We start from the raw sequence: 21,027 nt of genomic DNA, 5'->3' as shown, positions 1-21,027 counted from the left end.
TTTATTTTTCCCTGTAGCTCGACGTTGTATTCTTTTTGCATTTTGTCTGGCTGCTCAACTTTTGTAAGTCTTTTCACCAGGGCAGATGAAGTTGTAAACTGGAGGGCATCGGTTTAAGATGAGGGGAGAAAGATTTAAAATGGTCCGAAGAAGCAACTTTTTCGCACAGAGGGTGGTGTGTGTACGGAATGAACTGCCAGACGAAGTGGTGGAGGCTGGTGCATTTACAATGTTTAATAGGAATCTGGATGGGTATATGAATAGGAAGGGTTTAGAGGGATATGGTTAGGTTCGGATATGATTAGATTAGATTAGATTCCCTGCAGTGTGGAAACTGGCCCTTCAGCCCAACCAATCCACACCAACCCTCCGAAGAGTAACCCACCCAGACCCATTTCTCTCTGACTAATGCACCTAACACTATGGGTAATTTAACATGGACTATTCACCTGGCCTGCACATTTTTGTACTGTGGGAGGAAACCAGAGCACTCTGAGGAAACCCACGCAGACACGGACAACATGCAAATTCCACACTGACAGTCACCAGAGCCTGGAATCGAACCTGGAACTTTGGTGCTGTGAAGCAGCAGTGCTAACTACTGAGCCACCGCGCCGTCATTCAAGTAAATTTCTCCCCGGGGGGAGGAGGGACAGTCAAGAGTCAACCATACTGCTACATGTAGGCCAGACTGGGTAAAGAATGCAGCTAGGACAACTGAGTGAATCCTTTTCCACAACGGCAATTTCCTTCCCTAAAAAGGATATGAGTGAATCAGATGTCTTTCCCCCCCTACCAATTCTGAACTCAATCCTTCTGACCGAATTCCAATTCCGCCATCTGCCGTGGCAGGAATTGAACCCATGAGTCCCCAGAACTGGGTTGATCGTCCAGTTGATAATGGCATTCAGCTGTCACTCCTTCAATTGCCCTGCGATGGCACATGAACTCACTGGTGCCTATGCAGGTGGGAGGAACTGGTGAAGCCCTTCTTGCACTGACAGCAGGTGAATGGCCTCTCCCTGGTGTGGATTCGCTGGCGTGTCCACAGGGTTGCACATCTGACTGAATCCATTCCCACACCTAACACTATGGGTACCACAGGTGAATGGTCTCTCCCCAGTGTGGACCTGCTGGTGCGTTAGTAAGGTGGAAGAATCGACAAATCCTTCCTGCACACACAGGTGAACAGTCTCTGGTGGTGTGGTTTTGATCCCCCAAGCTGAGAATCATTAAAGTGCCTTTCACAGTCAGTGCCCTGAATCTTCCTCACTTGCGTATCTGTGTCTCAATGTTCTTCCTGCCACACCAGTATCCAAAATCTCTCACGCAGACAAAAACAAACATTTCTTCTCGATTGGTATGGGTGCTGATATTCTAGTCCCAATGAATCAAGTGGCTATGTCAAAAGTCGATGTATCATTTGCTTTCAGATTTCTTTCCGTATGTCTTCCTGCAAAAAAAAACAAATTGCAAAATAAGTGATCACGGTCAGTACAGTTAAAGAAACATAACATTGGTGGCAATTCTTGTAGATTGCCAGATGCCTGATGATCACATATTATCCAGGACACAAACCTGAAAACCCTCATGCAGCCAGATAGCCCTAAGTGTATATGGAGAACTTCCTAAAGGAGCCAATAGGAGCTACGGTGACAGGTACTGTCATTGGCCAGCTGCCTGGAATCACACAAGACTATTGTTCAGGAATGTAATATTAAACAAATTTAGCTTAAATCTTTCATCTTTTCAAAAGATGAATTAGTTTTGGTTCCTTCATATGTAAATCCCAGAACTTTTTAAAAAGTTACATTCTCAAGATAGCTTTAACAATAGATGCCATCTCAGGTCAGATAATGCATTGAAAGTATGAGGTTAAAGTCTGTGACCCAATATTTCTATCCTACCCATGCCCTTCATGATTTTATAATCCCTATAAGGTCACCCCTCAGCCTCCAATGCTCCAGGGAAAACAGCCCCAGACTTTTCAGCCTCTCAATATAGCTCAAATCCTCCAACCTTGGTTACATCCTTGTAAATCTTTTCTGAATCCTTTCAAGTTTTACAACATTCTTCCAATAGGAAGGAGACCAGAATTGCATGCAATATTCAAAAAGTGGCCTAACCAACATCCTGTACAGCCGCAACACGACCTCCCAACTCCTATACGGAATGCTCTGACCAAAAATGGAAGGCATACAAAACATGTTCTTCACTATCTTATCTACCTGTTTCAAAGGGAGACTCCCTTCCTCTGGGCAACATCTGGGAACAAAGCAATGTCTCCCTCTTTCCATTCCTTATCCTGGGGGGAGGGGGGGGGGGGGGGGGGGCTTGGACTCGCCCACACTGGGGAAACAGCATCAGTATTCACCCTATCCATACCACTCATGATTTTGTAACCTCTATAAAGGTCACCCCTCAACCTTTGATGCTTCAGAGAAAACCAGTCCCAGCCTATTCATCCTCTCTCTTTACCGCAAACCCTTCAACCCTGGCAACAGCCTTGTAAACTTTTTTCTGAATCGTTTAAGTGTTAAATCCTTCCCAAAGCAGAGAGACTGGAGCTGAACATAGTATTCCAGAAATGGCTTCATCAATTTGGGATATCTGGTCGGTAAGGACGTGTTGGACTGAAAGGTCTGTTTCTGTGCAGTGGAGTTTTATGGCTCTATGGTAGGGACATAACCCATGTCTACATTCCCCCCTCCATCCTGCCACTTGTTGTGTGGTTCAAACTGTGGATCTCAGTTGGTCACCAGACTCTGACAATGTCCACATACCTTGAGGCATTTCTCACATAAGCTACCAGGATTGTAGCCGCAGTAAGAAAATTTATTGTTCCTAATTTTAATTATCCAACCTTCAGCACTGGAAGAGCTCTCTCTTTTACCCATGTAATCATCCTGACAGCCTCACTGGGAAGGGAGAAAGTGGAGCCAATCTTTACACGGGCAGATTTCGTCACAGACTCAGAGGCAAGGACTGCAGATACTAGAAAGTCAGTGTCAAAAAGTATGGCGCTGGAATTTGATGAAGGGCTTATGCTCGAAACATCAACTCTCCTGCCCCTCGGATGCTGCCTAACCTGCTGTACTTCTTATAGTGCCACACTTTCCAACTCAGATTTCTTCAAAGAGTCAAACATTTCAGGTATATACCTCCTGATGTCACTGCATGTTCCAAATCGTTAAGAGCCTCTTAATAGATGCTCAACTGACCAGTGAATGTGTGCTATCTTGAATACTAATACAAGTCACACCTACACAAAGAATTAAAAAACTCTCTACTCGGTGTGGCTGAAGAGGTGTCTCAGTCGATGGGACAACCGACTAAAGGCCTTCCCACACACTGAGCAAGTAAATGGCCTTTCTCCGGTGTGAACACACTGGTGTATCTGCAGGGCAGAGGAATCTGTGCTCCCTGCAGGTGGAGCAGGAGAACGGCTTCTCGCTGGTGTGAATGTGCTGGTGAGTTAGCAGGGAAGTCGAATGGGTGAAGTCCTTCTCATAAACTGAGCAAATGAATGACTTCTCCCCGGTGTGAACCCACTGGTGAGTCACCAGGGTGGATAGGTGAACGAATGCCTTCCCACGCACTGAGCAGGTGAATGGCCTCTCCCCGGTGTGACCACGATGATGGGAATCAAGCAGACACAGGAATTTGAATTCTTTCCTGCAATCCTCGCATTTCCACGGTTTCTCCATCACGTGGAAGTCCTGATCTCTCTCCAGGTTTGACAACCAGTTGAAAGACCACTCACATGGAATGTGTTCTGTCTCTTGCCACTGCAAATGGGATGTTGCTATTTCAGGCTGTGTATCCGCTTAGAGCTCTTCCCACAGTCAGTTCACTGGGACACTCTCACTCAGGTCTGTGTGACTCAGTCTCACTGATGATTGAAACCTTTCGAAGCAGACAGGGCAGCAGAGAAATAATAAATCCTGAGAGATTCAAAGGCTGATTATGATTGTCTTGTTTTGATATTTCTGCCTGCAATTCCTTCCCTTTCTCATACCCTGTAAAAGGAGATTATACGAAGCATCACCATCTGCACATGATAGAAATTCAAAACAGACAATTCTGGTTCCTGTGGAACCCTAGGTCTGAATATCATGCATAGGTTGAAGCATTTTATCCATATCTGCCCTGTCAAGATCCCACAGGATGTTTACAAAACCTTCGACCAAAATAATCCATTCAGCCCATTGAATCTGCTCCACCATTCATTACCATAATGTCTAATATTATAATCCACAAATCCACATTAATGCCTTATTATTGATTAAAATTCTGTCCACCATCTGCCTTGACTATACTTAGTGATAGAGCTTCAATAGCCCTGTCAGTCATTACCCTCAGAGAAGATATCCACCTTATCTCCATCATAAATATGCAAACACTTAAGATTAGAGACTATTCCTTCTGGTCTGAGACAAATGAACACTACCTTTTCCCACAAATGAACACTACCTTTTTGGCAACTAACCTTTCAGGCCCACTAAGATTCTGATATTTATTCATTAAGATCTCCTCTAATTTTTCCAAACTCAAATGAATGTGTAACTAAGCTACTCAACCTTGCATCATTAGCAAACACGTCAATTCCCGGGATTAATTTTGTAAACGTTCTCTCACCAGCATCCAATGTTTCTGTCATCTCCTCTACTTTGAGGGACCAGAAGTACAAAACACGCAAGTTATGGCATAATAAAAGAACGATAAATAATAGACATTTTTCTAACAGCAATTCAAAGTTATGCAAAAATTTCAGATAGAAAAAGAGTCCAATCATATAGTGTTAAGGAGTCTGATGGCTTGGGGGAAGAAACTGTTGCTCAGTCTGGTCATGAGAGACTGAATTGGGAGGTGGGTGGGGGCTTGGAGTTCCTCGCTGCCGCATCATTTTGTGCCTCAAACTATGCATAAAATGTTGTTCATCTCATCCAGCAGTGGGGAGGCACCACCAGCACAACCAGGCAATGCTGTTCGGTGGTTAGTGATGGCTTGGATGCCCTTCCACACGCTCAGTTTATCACTGCTGTCCTGAAAGTGGCTGTGTATTTTCTGTGTATGCACATTTTGACTCTTTGATGCCCGGGTCAGGTTGGCCCTCACTGTTGTTAGGCCCGCCTTATCATCTGCTATGGAGGTAGAATCACAGGTCCTCAGCACTGCACACACCTTTACAGTCATTCATAGCTTCTGGTTGGGGCAAGTAGTGATGGTCTTGGACACAATGACACCGTCAATACACTTGCTAATGTAGGAAATCACCGACATCATGTACTCCTCTAAATTGATGGAATCGCTATCATTTGTCGTCTCCCTGAACACCCACCAGTCAGTGCGCTCAAAACAGTCTTGAAGAGCAGAAATGGCTCCACCTGGCCAGGTTTTCACCTGCTTCAGAACCAGTCTGATACGCCTGTATACTGGGATTAGCATAACAGAGATGTGGTCTGAGGAGCTGAGGTCGGGCAGGGATATCAGTTTAACCCCAGAACGAGAAAAGAAATTGAAAAGGATGGGAAGGGTATAGAAAGAAAGTGCCGTACTCACAGATGTTGGACAGAGGAAGGAAGTTGCAGTCTGGGGTGAAGCTCTATCTTCATTCAGACAAGTAGTAGCAGCTTCCCGAGCTCATATTATTTTATTAAACAAATTACAAAACAGTTTACAAAAAAACATTAACAGCTGTACACAAGAGACAGCAATTTTACAAGGGAGAGGAGCAGCACAGCTTGGCCCCAAACCCTACCGTTCAACCATTTTACAGGGAGAGGAGGACAAACCTCAAATCCCAGTTCCACATGTGACAAGACAGTGACAATGACATTTGTACATTAGACAATACCGTTACATACAAAAGTACAGACAATACAGACCCAGCAAGCCCCCGCCCCTCCCACCTTCCGACCACTCTAAGGCAGCCCGCCCCTACCCACCTCTTCCCGAGCTCATTTTTTTTTTATTTTATTAAACAAATTACAAAACAGTTTACAAAAAACATTGACAGCTGTACACAAAAGACAGCAGTTTTACAAGGGAGAGGAGCAGCAAAGCTAGGCCCCGAACCCTACCGTTCAACCATTTTACAGGGAGAGGAGGACAAACCTCAAATCCCAGTTCCACGTGTGACAAGACAGTGACAATGACATTTATACATTAGACAATACCGTTACATACAAAAGTGCAGACAATACAGACCCAGCAAGCCCCCGCCCCTCCCACCTTCCGACCGCTCTAAGGCAGCCCGCCCCTACCCACCTTCCGGTTCTCGGTCCACCCCATGCCCCTTCCAGTTCTCGGTCCGCCCTGACACACCTTTCGACCACCTCTAGGACAGCCCGCCCTGGTACCCGCCCAGGGTGACAGCAGTCAGGACGGCCTACCCACCTTCCGGCTTCACTAACCACCCTCAGCACCTTCCGACCACTCTAAGGCAGCCCGCCCCTACCCACCTCTTCCCGAGCTCATTTAGACAATAGGTGAGCTCTGATTGGCAGGAGGACCAGACTCCTTTCGGGTCCTCCGGGTTTGCAATTGGTCAGTCGCCAAGTATGGTTCATTCTTTGTGCGACGTACGGGCCGTTGGCCAAAAGGACTTGGAACACAGCGACATCACCGGTCGGCGCTGCGATTTCTATTGGCTCCTTTACGACGCCCCGCCCTCCATCGTGAACGTCACAACGCGGGACGAGGCCAATTTCAGAGGGAAACTCCCTCCCTCTGGGCAACATCTGGGAGCAAATCAATGTCCCCCCTTTCCATTCCTCATCCTGGGTTGGAGATGGGGAGTGAGAGGGGGAGGGGGGAAACCATTCAGTTATAGCAGCTGGAAAAAGAGGAAGTGAATCAAATGGAAAGGGTTTCAGATTCTCTCTGTCTCTCAAGGCTTTCAGGTCCGCAAGGCATTTATCAGGACTGGAACTTGAGAAAGGACAGAGATCTATCTAGTGTTATTTAATGGTTATATATTCAATATGCTAGTCTCCGAGATTCAAATACAATTATATGTTGTATTTTTGTCCTTTAGCTATGTCATATACTTCCAATTATAGAATTATTGAATGGAACAGTAAGTGACCATTGGACAGAGACCTCCCAATTCATATACTCAATGCTCTGACCAATATAGGGCTACTTTCTCTGGAGTGTCAGAGGGTGAGGGGTGACATTATACAGGTTTATAAAATCATGAGGAGCATGGATAGGGGAAATAGACAAGGTTTTTTTTCCTGGAGTGGGGGAGTCCAGAACTAGCAGGCAGAAGGTTACGGTGAGAAAAGGGACCTAAGGGACAACTTTTTCACGCAGAGGGTGGCATGTGTATGGAATGCGCTATTAAAGGAAGTGGTGGAGGCTGCTACAGTGACAACATTCAAAAAGGCATCTGGGTGGGTATATGAATAGGAAGGGTTTGAGGGATATGGGCCAAGTGCTGGCAAATGGGACTAGTTTAGGTTTGGATGTCTAGTCAGCATGGATAATTTGGAATGAATGGTCTGTTTCCACATGTACATCTCCATGATTCTAAGACTCTATGACTCTCCCTAGAGCTCAAACCCTCCAAGCCTGGCAACATCCTTGTACATCTTTTCTGAGCCCTTTCAACTTTAACATCCTCTGATAACAAGAAGGCCAGAATTGAACACAATATTTCAGAAGCGGCCTCACCAATTTGGGATAACTGGTCAGCATGGATGAGTTGGACAGAAAGATTTGTTTCCATGCGGTCAGGTTCTATGACTCTATGGTAGGGATATAACGCATGTCTGCATTCCCTTCTTCATCCTGCCATTTCTGGTGTGGCTCAGACTCTGGGAACATCAGTGGGTCACACAGATCATGACAATTTCAAAAATACCTCCAAAAGCCACCAGAATTGTAAGACATTATCAGAAACTCTCATTTTTCCAATTTGTCCAACCTTCAGTACTGGACAAGCATTCTCTGTTTCCCATGTTATCGTCCTGACAGCCTCCTGGGGAAGGGACAAACTGGAGCCAATCTTTCCATGGGATAGACTTTTTCACAGAATAAAACATGACAGGTATACATCTCCCGACTCCACTGCATGTTCCAAATCAGTAAGTGTGTTTTAATAGCTGCTCAACTGACCAGTGAATGTAAGCACTCTTGAGTACTAATAGTCGAGAGTGCGTTGATGGAAAAGGACAGCAGGTCAGGCAGCATCCCAGGAGCAGGAGAATCGATGTTTTGGGCATAAGCCCTTCATCAGGATCGATGTTCAGGCAGAAGCCCTTCATCAAAATCAGCTATTCCTCAGAACTGCCTATGGAACCAATTGATCTCACATGGACTCTGGACCACATTCAGCCCAACACAGTTTGAACTTGGACAGGATACCCAGCACACACTACAAATTCGAAACCTTCAGCAACAATTCTCTTTCCGGATCCTCTGCTCCATGCTATCAGCCATGCACCGCCACCTACTCTACCTGCAGTCAATCCTGCCTCAACAGTACTACCCTTCCTCTTGAATACTAATACAAGTCACACCCACAAAGAATCCAAACGTGCTCTACTTGACTGGATTGGTGTCTGAGCAGATGGGATGACTGACTAAATCCCTTTCCGCATACGGAGCAGATGAAAGGCCTTTCCCCAGTGTGAACCCGCTGGTGTCTCTGCAGCTGGAATACTCCGTGAATCCCTTCCCGTACACAGACCAGGAGAACGGTCTATCCTCAGTGTGGATGCACCTGTGCGCCAGCAGGATGGATGAATGGCTAAACTCTTTCCCGCAGACGAAGCAGGTGAACAGCCTCTCCCTGGTGTGAATGTGCCGGTTTGTCTGCAGGTCAGAGGAGTTAATGGATCCCTTCCCACACCTCTCCCCGGTGTGAACCTGCTGGTGGGTCACCAGGGTGGATAAATGAATGAACGCCTTCCTGCACATGGAGCAGGAGAACAGTCTCTCCCTGGTGTGAACCCGAAGGTGCATAAGCAGGGCAGACAAATTAATGAATACCTTCATGCAGACAGAGCAGGAGGATGGTCTTTTCCCTCATATGGACCTATTGGTGGATCAGCAAGGCAAATGACTGGGTGAATCCGTTCATGCACTTAGAGCAGGCGAACAGCCTGTGGGTCACCAGGGTGATAAATAAATAAACTCCTTCCCACACAAAGCAGATGAAAGACCTCTTCCCCGTGAAACTCTGCCGGTGGATCACCATTTTAGATAAATGAATGAAGTCCGTGCTGCACATGGAGCAGGCGAACGGCCGCTTCCTGGTGTGACCGTGACAATGACGTTCAAGGAAAGATGGAATTTTGAATTCCTTCCCACAGTCCTCACACTTCCACGGTTTCACTATAATGTGGGAATCCATGTCTCTGTCCAGCTTCAACAACTGTTTGAAGGATCACTCACACATGGAACGCGTTAAATCTCTTGCCACTGCTATTCATTTGGCTTACTTTCCAATTAAGAAGATCATGCATGTCCTGCTGTGGCCTTAACTTCATTTGCTACCTGTACTCAATAACCTTTCATTCCCTGTCTCTCAAAATTCAGTTTAATTCAGCCTTGAATACATTCAAAGAGCCAGTCTCTATTACTCTCTGTGTGGGAGCATTGCAATAAAGAAGAGAGAATAAATTCCTCATTCTGCCTGATATGGGAAAGCCCTTATTTATAATTTGCGTCATCGAGTTCTAGATTCTCTGACAAGTAAGCATTTTATCGGCATCTATCCTGACATGTTCCCCCCCACCCCCCACCCCCTCAGAAAGTGCCGAACTCTCATGTTGGACAATGGAAGGAAGTTGCAGTCTGGAGTGAAGCTCTATCTTCATTCAATTTCAGTGTAAAACTCCCTCCTCTAGGCAACATCGAGGAGCAAAGCAATTCTTCATCTTGGGAGGGAGAGATGGGGGAAAACTGTTCACTTATGGCAACTGCAGTGAATCCAGGGAGGGACAAGACTCTGCAAAGGTGCTCAGATGCTCTCTGTCCCTCTTAAATGTATTTTCACTTCTTTCCTTAAATTAACACATTCATTTGAATACAATTTGCATCCTAGAAATGGATTGCTTCTATCCTCAGGTACACAATTAAAAGTGTAGTTTCTCATGGAACTGAGCAGCATTTAAGGGATTAGCACATTGATATAAAAAGTACATATGTGTTGCTTCATTTTGTGTATATCTAACATTATTCACTGTTGTAATACTTTCATGGCTAATATGTTTCACCTTCTAATAACATTCTATATTTCTTGTCATCTTTTTCATTTAATAGGATAGAAGGAAGTCATTCAGCAACTTAAATGGCTTTCTTTTCTCAAGCGGCCTTGATATTTCATTTTCATGTCCTTGATTCAGCTCCATTTGCAGCATCTTTGACAGCATCTTGTTCCAGGTAATTGTGTATGGAGGAAAGCTTCACTTAGGTGATTCTTAAGGCTGGCTGGCTGGCTGCATGACAGTTTTCAGGTTTTGGTGTCCTGGAAAGCATGTGATCAGAAGGCATCTGGCAGTTTGCAAGAATTTGGTGTCTATGCTATGTTCATTTAACAGTACACTTACTTTGTTAATTTTTCTGAAGGATATCAAGTGGAAGACATGCAGAAAGAAATCTGAAATCAAGTGTAATATCAACTTCTGACAGAGCCACTTGATTTATTAGAACGTGATTATCAGCAGTCATTTAAATCAAGAATAAATGTTTGTTTCTGTGTGCTTCAGAGATCTTGGACACTGGTGTGGCAGGAAGAACACAGCGGAATAGATACCCAAGTGAGGGAGATTCAGGGCATTGACTGAAAAGCGCTTTACTGAATTACTCAGCTTGGGGTATCAACATCACACCACTAGAGACTGTGTATCTGTTCTCTTTGCAATTGCAGCTGGCCGGCAAACCCAGAGCAACGCCAGGAGAACCCAAGCTCAAAAATGAAAAACAAACTATGGAAATGTGGGGACGCTTGGAAAGGATTCCCTTCCCTTTCGGCACTTGAAATCCACAGATGCTTTCATAACGGGGTGTGGTCCTTCACCTGCTCTGTGTGCGGGTAGAGATTCATTGATTCTTCCACCCAACTGACGCACCAGGGGGTTCACACCAGAGAGAGGCTGTTCACCTGCCCTGTGTGCCGTAAAGGCTTCAGTCAGATGTGCAACCTGCGAACACTCCAGCGGGTCCACTCGGGGGGAGAGGGCATTCACAGCCCTGCGTGTGGGAAGTGGTTTGCTCAGTTAGCTGCTCTGCTGATCCACCAGCAGGTCCACACTGAGGACAGGCCATTCACTTGTTTTCAGTGTGGGAAAGAGTTCATTGACTCCTCCTACCTGCGCAAGCACTGGTGAGTTCATGTGTCATCGCAGAGGGATTGAAGTAGCGACAGTCTCGTGCTATTATTGGCTGGATGATTAACCCAGTTCTGGGGACTCCCGGGTTCGAATCCCGCCGTGGCACATGGTGGAATTTTAATCTGGTCAGAGGTCTGAAGCTTAGAATCTAACGATGAAATCACTTTCGGGGGGAAAGGCCATCTGATTCACTAATGTCTTTTATCGGGAAGGTAAATGTCATCCTTTACCTGGTCTGCCCCACACATGACTCCAGACCCGCAGCAGTGAGTTTGACTTTTGACAGTCCTCGCTCCCGCCGGGCAAGAAATGCTGGTCTAACCAGTGACGCCCTAATCCCACAGAGTCATGGGGTTGTACAGCACTGAAACAGATCCTTCGGTCCAACTCGTCCGTACTGACCAGATATCCTAACCCAATCAAGTCCCATTTGCGAGAATTTGGCCGCGTAAAATTTCCAAAGGTCTAACTACGCATGCTCCTCGGTGTCAGCAAGCACGACGCATGTGCATTTGTGTCAGCAAAGTATTGCACATGCGCATAGCTCTCCGCGGAAGCGCCTCGCGACTATCTTTTACGGACCAGTGGAGAACCCTGGAGGACCGGAAAGAGTCTGGTCCTCCTGCCAATTAGAGCCCCGCTATTGTCTAAATGTGGAAGTTAGACTATGAGATTCTGAGGGTAAAAACAATGACAGCAGATGCTGGAAACCAGATTTTGGATTAGTAGTGCTGAAAGAGCACAGCAGTTCAGGCAGCATCCGAGGACAGCCAAAATCGACGTCTTGGGCAAAAGCCCTTCGTCAGGGATAAAGGCAGAGAGCCTGAAGCTGGAGAGATAAGTTAGAGGAGGGTGGGGGTGGGGAGAGAGTAGCATAGAGTACAATAGGTGAGTGGGGGAGGGGATGGAGGTGATAGGTCGGAGGCAGGGGGGAGTGTGGAGTGGATAAGTGGAAAAGAAGATAGGCAGGTAGGACAAGTCATGGGGACAGTGCTGAGCTGGAAATTTGGAACTAGAGTGAGATGGGGGAAGGGGAAATGAGGAAACTGTTGAAGTCCACATTGATGCCCTGGGGTTAAAGTGTTCTGAGGTGGAAGATGAGGCGTTCTTCCTCCAGGCGTGCGGTGGTGAAGGAGGCCCAGGTTCTCCATGTCCTCGGCAGAGTATGAGGGGGAGTTGAAATGTTGGGCCACAGGGCGGTGTGGTTGATTGGTGCGGGTGTCCCGGAGATGTTCCCTAAAGCGCTCTGCTAGGAGGCGTCCAGTCTCCCCAATGTAGAGGAGACTGCATTGGGAGCAACGGATGCAATAAATGATATTAGTGGATGTGCAGGTAAAACTTTGATGGATGTGGAAGGCTCCTTTAGGGCCTTGGATGCAGGTGAGGGAGGAGGTGTGGGTGTAGGTTTTGCAGTTCCTGCGGTGGCAGGGGAAAGTACCAGGATGGGAGGGTGGGTTGTAGGGGAGCGTGGACCTGACCAGGTAGTCACGGAGGGAACGGTCTTTGCAGAAGGCGGAAAGGGGTGGGGAGGGAAATATATCCCTGGTGGTGGGGTGTTTTTGGAGGTGGTGGAAATGTCGGTGGATGATTTGGTTTATGCGAAGGTTGGTAGGGTGGAAGGTGAGCACCAGGGGCGTTCTGTCCTTGTTATGGTTGGAGGGGTGGGGTCTGAGGGCGGAGGTGCGGGATGTGGACGAGATGTGTTGGAGGGCATCTTTAACCACGTGGGAAGGGAAATTGCGGTGTGCCCGGATCTACCTCTTTCCCAAGATCCACAAGCCTGACCACCCTGGCCAACCCATTGTCTCAGCATGCTCCTGCCCCACTGAACTCATCTCTACCTACCTCAACACTGTCCTATCCCCCCTAGTCCAATAACTCCCCACAAACGTTCGAGATACCACCCACGCCCTCCACCTCCTCCAAGACTTCCATTTCCCCGGCCCCCAACGCCTCATCTTCACCATGAATATCCAATCCCTCTACACCTTCATCTGCCATGACCAGGGCCTCCAAGCCCTCCGTTTTTTCCTCTCCCGACGTCCCCAACAGTACCATTCCACCGACACTCTTATTTGTTTGGCTGAACTGGTCCTTACCCTTAACAATTTCTCCTTCGAATCCTCCCACTTCCACCAGACCAAAGGGGTAGCCATAGGCACACGTATGCGCCCCAGCTATGCCTGTCTCTTTGTTGGCTACATAGAACAGTCGATCTTCCGTAATTACACCGGCACCACTCCCCACCTCTTCTTCCGCTACATTGAATACTGCATTGGCGCCACCTCATGCTCCCGCGAGGAGATTGAGCAATTCATCAACTTCACCAACACATTCGACCCTGACCTTAAATTTACCTGGATCATCTCTGACACCTCCCTCCCCTTCCTGGACCTCTCCATCTCCATTAATGACGACCGACTTAACACTGACATTTTTTACAAACCCACCGACTCCCATAGCTACCTGGATTACACCTCTTCCCACCCTACCTCTTGCAAAAATGGCATCCAGTATTCCCAAATCCTCCACCTCCGCCATATCTGCTCCCAGGAGGAGCAGTTCCACCACAGAACCTCCTTCTTTAAAGATCGCAATTTCCCTTCCCACATGGTTAAAGATGCCCTCCAACGCAACTCGTCCACATCCTGCACCTCTGCCCTCAGACCCCACCCCTCCAACCATAACAAGGACAGAACACCCTACCTACCTTCGCATAAACCAAATCATCCGCCGACATTTCCCCACCTCCAAAAAGACCTCACCACCAGGGGTATATTTCCCTCCCCACCCCTTTCTGCCTTCCGCAAAGACCGTTCCCTCCTGGTCAGGTCCACGCTCCCCTACAACCCATCCTCCCAGCCTGGCACCTTCCCCTGCCACAGCAGGAACTGCAAAACCTACACCCACACCTCCTCCCTCACCTCCATCCAAGGACCTAAAGGAGCCTTCCACATCCATCAAAGTTTTACCTGCACATCCACTAATATCATTTATTGCATCCGTTGCTCCCAATGCAGTCTCCTCTACATTGGGGAGACTGGATGCCTCCTAGCAGAGCGCTTTAGGGAACATCTCCGGGACACCCGCACCAATCAACCACACCGCCCTGTGGCCCAACATTTCAACTCCCCCTCATACTCTGCCGAGGACATGGAGAACCTGGGCCTCCTTCACCACCGCACGCCTGGAGGAAGAACGCCTCATCTTCCGCCTCAGAACATTTCAACCGCAGGGCATCAATGTGGACTTCAACAGTTTCCTCATTTCCCCTTCCCCATCTCACCCTAGTTCCAAACTTCCAGCTCAGCACTGTCCCCATGACTTGTCCTACCTGCCTATCTTCTTTTACCACCTATCCACTCCACCCTCCTCCCCGCCTCCGACCTAATACCTTCATCCCCTTCCCCACTCACCTATTGTACTCTTTGCTACTTTCCCCCATCCCCACCCTCCTCTAGCTTATCTCTCCACGTTTCAGGCTCTCTGCCTTTATTCCTGACGAAGGGCTTTTGCCTGGAACGTCGATTTTGCTGCTTCTCGGATGCTGCCTGAAATGCTGTGCTCTTCCAGCACCACTAATCCAAAATTACGAGTTTCTGAACTTGTTGGTGTTGCTTCTATTTCTGAATGAAGATTGAGGTTTACCCCAGACTGCACCTTCCTTCCTCTATCGAACATCTATGAGTACAGCACTCTCTTTTCTCACCCCCTTTTATACTTTTTTTCATTCTGGGCTTTAGTTGTTTATTTGCAGCAACTGCATGGAAAGGTAGTGAATCCAGGGAGGGGGCAGACTCTGGAAAATTTGGTACAAGTCAGTGTCTCAATCGGCAAACACGTGCCAAATGCAGTATCACAATGAGAAGTTATTCCCTTTGCATTGAAAAAAGGATAGAAAGTGAGGGAAGAGAGGAGTGGGAGTTGTATTTTTGATAAGGTATAGTATTCCTGCTGTAGTCTGGAAGGATATTCCTGGGAGTACATCCAAGAAGGTGATTTGGGTGAAGCCTGGAGATAAAAAAAGGTATGATCACCTTGGGATTGTATTATAGACCATGTAATAGTCAGGAGGAACTGCAAGAAGTATCTGCAAGAATAATAGGGTGGCTATGGTAGGGAATTTTAACTTTCCAAACATAGACTGGGACTGCTATTGTGTAAAGGGTTTAGATGGAGTGAGTATTGTTACAAAGGAATTTAAGGGGCAACTTTTTCATGCAGAAGGTGGTGCATGCAAGGAAAGAGATGGCAGAGGAAGTGGTGGATGCTGGTCCAATTAAGACATTTAAAAGACATCTGGATGGGTCTGTGAATAGGAAGGGTTGATAGGGATGTGGGCCCAATGCTGACCAAATGGGATGAGATTAGGTTAGATATCTGGTTGGCATGGACAAGCTGGACTGAAGGGGGTGTTTCTGTGCTCTGAAGGGGGTGTTTCTGTGCTCTGACTCTGGCTTGCCGTGAACATTTGCCATATGTAGGTGTCAATACCTTGAGGTCTCATTCCAACTACCACCCCCCCCCCCCCCCCCCCCCCCCCCACCCACCTCCCTGTCCCAGATTGACAGTGATGAATATTGTGGTGTCTTAGAGTATTTGAAAATCTGAAGACGGAAGTTTCAAAATAAACAGATGAAGGGCTTATGCCTGAAACATTGGCTCTCCTGCTCCTTGGATGCTGTGTGACCTGCTGAGCTTTTCCAGCAACGCCACTCTTCGACTCTGACTCTCCAGCGTCTGCAGTCCTTACTTTCACATCAATGTCAGACAGTCACTTAATGCATCGGGATCACAACAATTTTCGAATGTGATTCTGTGAGAAGGAGCAAAGTTTTTTGGTTCTTGTTTCAGTACATTTTCAGCATTTATGGGACTGGATGAGAGACCCTACTGTTGCAGCACACTGAATGTGGAGTCTGAAACAAGTTATACGGCCTGGGAAGAGGAATCACGGTGGTGAGGGAGCTGTACACACTTTTTGTGTATGGCTGAATCTTTAGCCACGAAGAAACCGTGGAAGTGTGGCGACTGTGGGAAAGGCTTCCGTGTCCCATCTGCCCTGGAGACTCATCGACACAGTCACACTGGGGAGAGGCCCTTCGGCTGCCTGGAGTGCGGGAATGGCTTCTCCCGCTTCTGCAACCTACTGGTCCACTGGCGGGTCCACACTGGGGAGAGGCCATTCAGCTGCCCTGAGTGCGGGAAGAGGTTCACTAGCTCCTCCCACCTGCTGACCCACCAGCGGATCCACATCGGTGAGAGGCCATTCCCCTGCCCCGAGTGCAGGAAGGCCTTCAGTGAACCCTCATAAAGCATAGGCAGGTCCACACAGGGGAGAGGCCCTTCAGCTGCCCCGAGTGCGAGAAGGCCTTCAGCTATTCCTCCGACTTGCTGACCCACCGGTGAATTCACACGGGCGAGAGGCCATTTGCCTGCCCAGGGTGTGGGTGGAGGTTCACGGTGTCCTGCAACTTGCGGGGACACCAGCGTTCTCAACAATTGGATTCCGCTGGTGATCCTGCTGTGGGTCACCCCCAGGACTGAACCTCCTGCCTGTTCTGACAGTGGGTGTGGTGGTAGAGTCAGTGGGCTTTTTTTTTCGTTTTGTGCTGGACTGCATTCCCCCCACCCGCCCGTTGGATTTTGGAATCCAAAGTCGGCAAGCAGTAGGCTGGGAAAACACAGCAAGCCAGACAGCACCAGAAGATGGAGGAATGAGCATTAGCCCTTCTTCTACCAAAACGTTGACTTTTCTATCAGACATGATTTACCAGGATGTTGCTGGGGGTTGGAGGATTTGAGCTGCAGGGAGAGGCTGAATAGACTGGGGCTGTTTTCCCTGGAGTGTCGGACATGGAGGGGTGACCTTATAAAGGATCACAAAATTATGAGGGGCATGGATAGGGTAAATAGACAATGTCTTTTCCCTGGATGTGGGGAAGGAGCAGTGCTCCAAAAGCTTGTGTCTTCAGATAAACCTGTTAGACTCTCACCTGATGACATGTGACTTCTGACCTTGATCCAGCCCGATTCAACACCAGCACCTCTGCATCAGCGTTGACGAATGAGATCGGATTTTATTTGGCATGATTTAGTGAGATGCTCATCTGGAAACTCAACTGTCAGAGCAACAAAGATACACGACTCATAGAGTCCGACAGCACAGTGACAGGCCCTTTGGCCCAAACTGGTCCGCGCCAACCAAAACGTCCATCAACACGTCCATCATTTCCCTACTCTTGGCCCATACCCTTCTAAACCTTTCCTATCCATGTATTTGTCCAAATTCCTTTTAAATGTAGTTAATATACCCGCCTCAACCACTTTCACTGGCAGCTCATTCCATATGCATACCACACTGCGTTTAAAAAAAAAAGTTACCCCTCAGGTTACCTGTTATTCTTTCCCCTCTCACCATAACCTGATGTCCTCTAGTCCTCGTTTCCCAACTCCAGGAAAAAGACTGAGTGCATTCACACTATCCATGCCTCTCATGATCTTGGACACTTGTATAAGGTTCCCCCCTCAGTCTCCTATGCTCTAAAGAAGGAAGTCTTAACTTGTCAAACCTCTCCCTATAACTCAAACCCTTGAGTCCTAGCAATATCCTTGTAAATTTCTTCTGCAATCTTTCCAGTTTAATACCATCCTTGTTATAGTAAGGTGACCAAAACTGAACACAATACTCCAAGTGTGGCCTCATCGATGTCTTTGATAACTGCAACGTAGCTTCCCAACTGTTATACTCAGTGCCCTGACTGATGAAGGCCAGTATGCCAAAGACTTCTTCACTGTCCTGCCTACCTATGTTGTCAGAAATATAGGACTTGCTCCAAACTGTATTCACAATCCAACTGATGGGACAGGAAACTGCTTCCTTTCTTAAGACTAGTCTCCCAGTGGGAACTTGCTGGCTGACTGTCTGATGTACTGAACCTTACAGTGCTCCATTGCCCTCAGTTATCTGGAAGGGGTCCACACGCAAGCGCCCAAGGTGATGCTCGAAACCTTTATCATCTCTTTGGGATTAATCACCATTCGATGCTCTTTAATCATACAGTCCGGAAACAGTATGACTCCAACCAGTCCATGATGTCCCATTAAACTAGTACCACCTACTTGCTCCAGGCCTGTATCCAGTAGTAATAGTCAGAGATGCACAGCACAGAAACAGATCCTTCAATCCAACTTGTCCATGCTGATCAGATATGCTAACCCCATTTTGTCTCAGCGTATTTTGAGATTTGTAGCTCGGGTTGAGGTTCTGGATGTAGGTTTGCTCACTGAGCTGCGAGGTTCATTTCCAGATGTTTCGTCACCCTACTAGGTAACATCTTCAGTGGGACTCATGTACATTGCTTCACCTGAGGCCTAGTGACGATGTTACCTAGTAGGGTGACGAAATGTCTGGAAATGAACCTCCCAGCTCAGCGAGCAAACCTACATCCAGCTCATTTTGACCCATTTACATAGAACATAGAAAAATACAGCGCAGTACAGGCCCTTTGGCCCTCGATGTTGCGCCGATCTAGCCCACCTAGCCTACACTAGCCCACTATCCTCCATATGCCTATCCAATGCCCGTTTAAATGCCCATAAAGAGGGAGAGTCCACCACTGCTACTGGCAGGGCATTCCATGAACTCACGACTCTCTGAGTAAAGAATCTACCCCTAATATCTGTCCTATACCTACCACCCCTTCATTTAAAGCTATGCCCCCTCGTAATAGTTGACTCCATACGTGGAAAAGGTTCTCATGGTCAACCCTATCTAAACCCCTAATCATCTTGTACACCTCTATCAAGTCACCTCTAAACCTTCTTTTCTCCAATGAAAACAGCCCCAAGTGCCTCAGCCTTTCCTCATACGATCTTCCTACCATACCAGGCAACATCCTGGTAAACCTCCTCTGCACCTGTTCCAGTGTCTCCACATCCTTCCTATAGTATGGCGACCAAAACTGCACACAATACTCCAGATGCGGCCGCACCAGAGTCTTTATATCTCTCTAGACTCTTTATATACTTACATAAATGAGGATGCCTTTTACATGTTGACATTGTACCAGCCCTTCACCGCTTTCATTGGCAGCTCATTCTGTACACACATCACCCTCTGTGAAAATGTTGCTCCTCAGGTCCCTTTCGCCTCTCACTTAAAACCTGTTCCCTCTTGTTCTGGTCTCCCCCAAACCCAGGAAATGTCCTTGACTTTTTACCCTATCCATGTCCTTCATGGTTTTATAAACCTCTATAAGGCAAACCCTCAGCTGCTGACACCCCAGGGTAAACAACCTCAGACTATTCAGCCTCTCCCTTTCCCTCCAAACCTTTGCTATTCACGTACTTATCCAAATGTTGCAATTGTACCCATGTCCACCACTTCTGTGTAAAAAAAATGCCCCATGTCTGTTTTTCAATCTCTCTCGTCTCTGTGAGAAACTTACCACTTTGAGATCCCTTTTAAACTTTTCTCCTCTCACCCTAAAACTGCGCCTTCTCATTCTAAACTCTCCCACCTTGAGGAAACTACCTTGCCTATTTACGCTATCAACGCCCTTTGTGGATTTTATAAACCTCTATAAGCTTAGCCCTCAGCAACCAATGCTCCAGGGAAAATAATCCCAGCCTATTCAGCCTCTTCCTCCCTCAAACACTCCAACACTGGCAACATCATTGCAAATGTTTTTTGAACACTTTCAAGTTTCACAACTTGTTACAAACACGTCGACTTTACTCGTCTGATGCGGGAGAACTTTCTGCACAATGTGGTCTGACTGAAAGCACAGTTCCCTGTGCTACAACAGAGCTACAGTGACTCTCAAAATCCTGACAAACTCAGATATCAGTCATAGATTCATTAGGAGAAGCCTCTCAATCACATCTGTAAATGGAGAAAGTGTGTTTAATAATGAGTTGTGAATAAAGGCTGCATTAATCTTTTATTGTGAGTTTTACTCCTCCATCTCAAAACATACCTGACAAATCTGGTCACAAATAGCGTTTGCCATTCGGTTTAAGATGAGGTGAATTTAAGAGGCACTGTTTACAATTGAGAGATCCTTGACACACAAAGAGCTGAAATCATCACTGCGCCACTATTATCAAATTGGAATTAAGGCTGGATCGGCTGGGATGTTTTTCTGCCAGAGCAGAGAAGGTTGAGAGGCGATGTTTATAAAACCACGAGGTGGGTAGATAGGGTTAATGGTAGTTGCCTCTTCCCAAGGATGGAGGATTTCAAGATCAGGGGACACATTTTTACAGTGAGAGGAGAGAGAGTTTGAAAAACAGACATGGGGAAATTTTTTTACACAAAGGTGGTTCGTGTGTGGCATGAACTTCCAGAGGAAGTGTTGGAGGCTGGTACAATTACAACATTTTAAAAGTATCTGGGTGGGTTTATGAGCCAAATGCTGACACATGAGACGAGATTAATTTTGGATTTCTGGTCAGTATCGACGAGTTGGACTGAGGGGTCTGTTTCCCTGCTGGGTATGTCTCCGCCTCTATAACAAGACACATAAGGCCCTCGGGTTCACACACAAATTAACTGTCAGTAACATTGAGTCTCGGAGTTAGGTTGAGTCAATATGGTAATTTTTGAGGCAGACAAATGTACCTCAGGGAGACACACCCTCAGAGGAAAGGGGCGGAGACACGCCGCGATTGCGAACCT

The sequence above is a fragment of the Chiloscyllium plagiosum genome, unplaced genomic scaffold, assembly GCF_037043375.1.
Source record: "Chiloscyllium plagiosum isolate Xiang-an unplaced genomic scaffold, Cpla_swu_hap1 HiC_scaffold_27, whole genome shotgun sequence".
Lineage (NCBI taxonomy): Eukaryota > Metazoa > Chordata > Chondrichthyes > Orectolobiformes > Hemiscylliidae > Chiloscyllium > Chiloscyllium plagiosum.
The sequence above is the reverse complement of the archived record's forward strand: the minus strand, read 5'-3'. Positions refer to the sequence as shown.